This window comes from Peromyscus eremicus, chromosome 8b (assembly GCF_949786415.1).
Source record: "Peromyscus eremicus chromosome 8b, PerEre_H2_v1, whole genome shotgun sequence".
In the NCBI taxonomy this organism is placed as follows: Eukaryota; Metazoa; Chordata; class Mammalia; order Rodentia; family Cricetidae; genus Peromyscus; species Peromyscus eremicus.
In genome coordinates, this window is record NC_081424.1 from 45305725 (window position 1) to 45311198 (window position 5474).

At 43.8% G+C, this 5474-nt stretch overlaps 1 long non-coding RNA gene across 1 annotated transcript; it reads right to left on the bottom strand.

Moving 5' to 3' along the window:
* Positions 1-1057: 1057 nt before the first annotated feature.
* Positions 1058-5148, bottom strand: LOC131918295 (uncharacterized). The gene is made up of 3 exons (XR_009380936.1): positions 5036-5148; positions 4470-4538; positions 1058-1535 (listed from the first exon to the last, which is right to left on the bottom strand). It is a non-coding gene; the product is annotated as an uncharacterized LOC131918295 (long non-coding RNA).
* Positions 5149-5474: the final 326 nt, after the last annotated feature.

A 5474-nucleotide genomic window follows, 5' to 3' on the forward strand; every position in this document is an offset into this window, starting at 1 on the left:
TTATTCATTTTCTTGGGCATTTAGAAGTAATGTGTACTCCATCTCATACTCTAGGAAAACACTTGGATTTATAGTGCCAAACAAATCAGATGGCTCCCAGTCTCAATGAAACTGCCAGCTCAGCAGAGAGACAGAAAACATACCAATAACTACTCAAATGACTAGGTGATCAATATACTAAGTTAAAGGAGGTAATTAAGCAAGAGGGGCGGGGAATCTACTTTAATCCAAAGGACCAAGAAAAGCTCCCTGCTCCCAGAATTATCAGTTCAGCAGATCTTTACCCATGCTATAAAATGCTTGCTTAATACATTCGGTATGTTCTTTACAACAAATGTGCTCAAAATACCAACGAGTGCCCCAGAGCTGTGTAGCAGCATCGGCCACTCATCATCTGCGCTTGGCTGAGTTGCATTATTTTTCAGGCTGTCTTACCTGAAGGTCTTTCAGAGGCTGACAAAGCCCAAACACAGATTTCATAAGAATTAAACCCACAAAAGCGTGCATTCCATATTCGACCGCATTGTGCTCTTTTCATCGGCATCCCCTGCACTGGCATTCCTTCTGAGTCTGAAGGTTAGGGAAAGCAACCATTGCAGGAGGCCGCTCACTTTCTTCACAAACTCATCCCACGAGTCTACAATAAAAAGCAACAGGAGGGAAGGAGGAAAGTGCCACACTGAGCACTTTCATTACAACTTAATTAGACTATGTATGAATTAGCTGTGCTCTTGGGTCTAGTCCCCCCTCCCTCGCTCATCTCTTGCTCATTTCTCTACTTGTTAAGACACGACCAGAGGTTAGAAAAGAGCAGAAAGAGGAGAATGCAGTCGTCCCCACTCTCTTTATTAACGCATCTTGCCAAAGGTTTGGGTGGCCTGGAATAGCGAAAGTAAAATGAGATTATAATGAAGTTTACAGATGTCACTTATTTTAATTATGCCAAGTTCTGAGCGGCAGAGCTAAGTGGGATGGAGTTTCTATGACAAGTTCTCATCGAATCCATTCTGCTACAAAGGCATGTATTGCTAATCTCTGTTTTCACTCTAAGGGGAATTACTAAACAGACAGTAGACTTAGGATAATGGATGACTCTTTCCAGCAGTGAATAACAGGGCTGGGGTTGTAGCTCTGTGGTAGGACACTTACCTGTCATGTGTGGAGTCCTGGGCTTGGTCCCCAGAACTGCAAATAAACAAAGGGAAACAAAGGCAGGATAATGAAGCAGAGACCAGTCCAGGGTCCATCCAAAGGACAGCTGGTTGTAGGAAAAGAAATCTTGAACTGTCTTCAGGGAAAATCAGCGAAGTGGTCTCCAGGTAGCATCTCTCTAAACTTTGCTCAAATGAAGAAAACTGGGGGTCTTTTCTGCCAGCTCCTTGAAAACTCCCAAGGAAAGCTGATGTAACTTTTGGTGTTGGGTGGCACTCTGTTAAGTATTTTATGCCTGTTTTCTTCAAAAGGTGGTGGTTTTCTGTAACACTTATTCAGCCAGGACTTGCTTTTCCAGCCCTAAGTCTGACTTGACCTCAACTCTGATGGTAAAGCATAGAGAAATTGTTAATTGTATACGATAGGATAATTTTCCTAAACCTCCTTAGACATAACTGCTCTACTGCTGAAGACCGCTGTGGATTAGGTCACCATCAGAATTGAGATAGCCCTGAGCCTCGCTCCACCAAGCAGCCCTTTAAAACGTTTTCCAACATGTTTGAAGTGCTTGCCCCTTCTATGGGATCGATTTTTCAACCAAAACGACAGGAATGAACATTGCTGATTTTAATATTACATGGGGAAATAGCATGTGCCCTTTGCTTCCTCCTTTTAGCAGTCGGAACCTTGGAGTAACTTCCCTAAGAGTTAGTAACAGGCAGGTTTTGACTCCAGTCTTCATCAACTTGATATTCTGTCCCCCTCAGAACTGAGGTGTTCTAGGCTAGGTCCCCGCCCCCGCCCCCGCCCCCAGTCACCACCTGTCAGGAGAAGGGACTGAAGTACAAAGTCATTCATAGCCAAGCCATCCACATTCCTCACCCTCCATGTTTCTTAGCTGGAAAACAATAACATGTACTCTATGTGTTCTAGCTATAACCTCTCCGATGATTGCCAGGCTCATAGTTAAGTGCAATAATCATCGCCATGTAAAATTAATTGAAAATGGTTTAGAAAACAAGATTATTTGGCATTTCTTTTATCCTCCTGAATTTTTTTGCTCTTGGCTAGGATTATGGTTTTGTTAATGTATTTTCCTCCAAGGTTTTCTTTTTATTAACAGTCCCAATAACTTTCATCATGCAATATATCATAGTGTGGACAGACTTAGGGCCACGTCTGTGTCACCCATCCACTGTGCATTCAGTGTGGTAGCTCTTGTACAGTAGTTAAAGTTTCAACTTAGTATTATTTAACAATGGATTAAAAGTTTATTTCCAGCTTAAGATTTATTAAACCCACAAGTCTGTGGCTGAGGTCTTAATTGATACTCTAGCAAAATTTTGGTTTCTGCGTATGCAAGTGGTTATCAGAGACTAATGTTCATTCTATAACAATATATTTTCTGGAAAAATAGGATTGTCTGTTTGCTCTAAGAGTGCCATTTAAAAAAATCTGATTTGAATACTGATTTATTAAACATCATATAATATCTCCTGATCATTAACGAGCTGTTATGAAGGACTTTGTGAAGGTTAAAGAAGGGTTTGTAAACTGTATTTGGTTTACTTTCTTTACCTTTCATTAGCCTTTGTCTCTCTTTCTGCACATTTGTCTGGGGATGGGGAGTGGGGGTGGGGTGCACATGTGTGTACATGCGTGTGGAGGCCAGAGGTTGATGCTGTGTGTCTTCTGTGACTGCTCTCCACCTTATATAGTGAGACAGGATCTCTCCCTCAGACTCAGAGCTTGCAGATTGGGCTAGTCTAGCTAGCAAGCTTCAGGGGTTCGACTGTCTTTCCCTCCTATATGCTGTGATAACATGCATGCCATACCATCCAACATTCACGTAAGTGCTGAGGATCTGAACTCCATCCCTCACGCTCGCATGACAAGAGCTTCGTCCCTGCCGTAGCCACTGAACCATCAACCCCAGCAGCATTTCTTGTTAAAACGATTTCGTACACTTGGCAAACATGCTCTTTGCTTACATGTGTGTGTATCTCCACCACTTGCTAAGCAGGTGCTAGAGGAGAGGGTCTGTGGATCTCTGACTTTGTGTGAGACGTGCCTTGTGGACCCATTCCACCAGGAGATGGTCACACATCTTTACTCTTGTTTATAACCTTTCTTCAAGGCTTCAGTTTTGGAGTTTCACGATCTAGATGAATAATGTTTGAGAACTCTGTGCTGAGTGTTCACAGTGCTGTTCATCATGGTGGAAGGTCAGGGGTCAAGATGTGGAGGTGCTGGGTCATCATGGCCAGCTGGGGCATTACCTGATTCACGGTAGCCCCAATGTCCTGTTGCCCCAATTCAACGGTAGTTGCAAATACTGAGTCAGCCAGAGAGTGCTTTAGAATGTTGATCATCTACATGCCGCTTTACCAAATAGGCATTTTCTCAACTGTAAGGCTGATGGTTTTTAGGATTAATTACTAGGGTTATTAATCCAAACAATTAAATTCTCTCCTAAGAGTACAGCTGTCTGGTTAATTAATTTATTAATTAATCAGGGGTTTCTCCAGATGTCTGTTGGGATACTGTTCCCTGAGTTATTAGGATGTGTTTTCAGATCATGAATTAATCCCTCTCACTTAGTCAACTTTATAGTAAAAAGAGACTATTTATAAGAGAGCCCTGTTGTGAGTTTGCCATGAGCAAAATCTACTTGTAATTATTTCAGGTAATCCTTCTCACTCACACGTGTGACATACTTCACTCTGAACTGATAGATATGTTAGATAAAATCTTATTAGCTTTCCAGATGTATTCCCCCACTATCTTAGAATGTGTAGTTAAAAAATTAGACACTGTAGCTGAAAAGAGAGGAGTCGTCACGTGATAAAATATGATACCAATATGTTCATTCATACAAATTCCACAACTTCTGTGAGAATTATTACTTTCTAGGGCAAAACTTTCAGGGCCACTAGGTGTGATGGTGCATACCTGTAATCCTAGCATTTGAGAGGCAGAGGCAAGAAGATTGCCACCAGTTGGAGGCTAGCCTGATGTACATAGAGGAGGAATTCCAGAGCTACCTAGAGGGCTTTGTCTCAGAACATATCAAGGGCAGCCTGCCTTTACCTGGCTCTGGCTTTGAACCTACAGGAGCTGTGGGTCCCCTGGACAGTCCTTCCCTGACCCTCTCTGGGAATCCCTAAGGAGTCATTGTCTAGTACTTTCCAGGGTGACTTCCTCCTCTAGGTGTGCCTGAGCAGCCCTGTCCTTTGGCCACTCAGATGCTGCTGAGGTGGGGCCTCTTCCCCGTGGGCCACTGGTCCTGCTGTCTCCTAGGTACCATATTACTTTACCTGGATTGTGTCATATGTCTTCCACTTCCCCAGATGCAGTTGTAGACAGATTTGTTTTTGGGCCGCCAGCTTAAAAAAAAAAAATGACACAGAGACTTATTATTAATTATGAAAGCTCAGCCTATAGCTTAGTCTTGTCCCACTAGCTCTTATAACTTAAATTAACCCATTTATGCTAATCTATGTTTGCCTTGTGGCTTTTTCACCTCTCTTCCATTTTGCACCTCCTGCTTCCTCTCCATGTCCTCTAGACGTCTCTCTCTCCCACACCTAGATTCATCTACTCTTCCGCTCTCTCTGCCAGGAAGTCCCACATAACCTCTTCCTGCCTAACTATTGGCCATTCGGCTCTTTATTAAACCAATCAGAAGGCTCCTTGGAAAAGACACATCATCACAAAGATTATCCCACAGCATGCAGTCTTATCCCACCACTGATGTGGTGGATCCTGCAGGTAACAAAGTTGTCAGAAATTCTTTTCTAAAGTTAAGAGTGAACGATTCTCTCTACAACATTGTTGTTGTTGCTTTGGTGAATACATGAGGGATGGTGTTGGGGAGGTATACTATAGCTGTAGAGAGCCGTGCATGGCCGCACCGCAAGGATGGCATCGGCATCCGGCTTCTGCCTTCCCGATGGCAGGTGCTCCTTATTTGGCTAAGGCTAGGATCTGGCTTGCTTCTGCGCACCTGGACCTAATCTGGCTTGCTTGCGTATGTCTGACCCTATCAGCATTGTCCACGTGGCACTACCGGATTGGTTGCCCAGTGGCTATAAAGGGCATGGGCTGGCTTGAGAGAGAGAGAGAGAGAGAGAGAGAGGGAGAGGGAGAGGGAGAGGGAGAGGGAGAGAGGGAGAGAGGGAGAGAGGGAGAGAGGAGAGAGAGAGAGAGAGAGAGAGAGAGAGAGAGAGAGAGAGAGAGAGAGAGAGAGAGGAGAGAGAGAGAGAGGAGAGAGAGAGAGAGAGAGAGAGAGAGAGAGAGAGAGAGAGAGAGGAAGAAGGAGA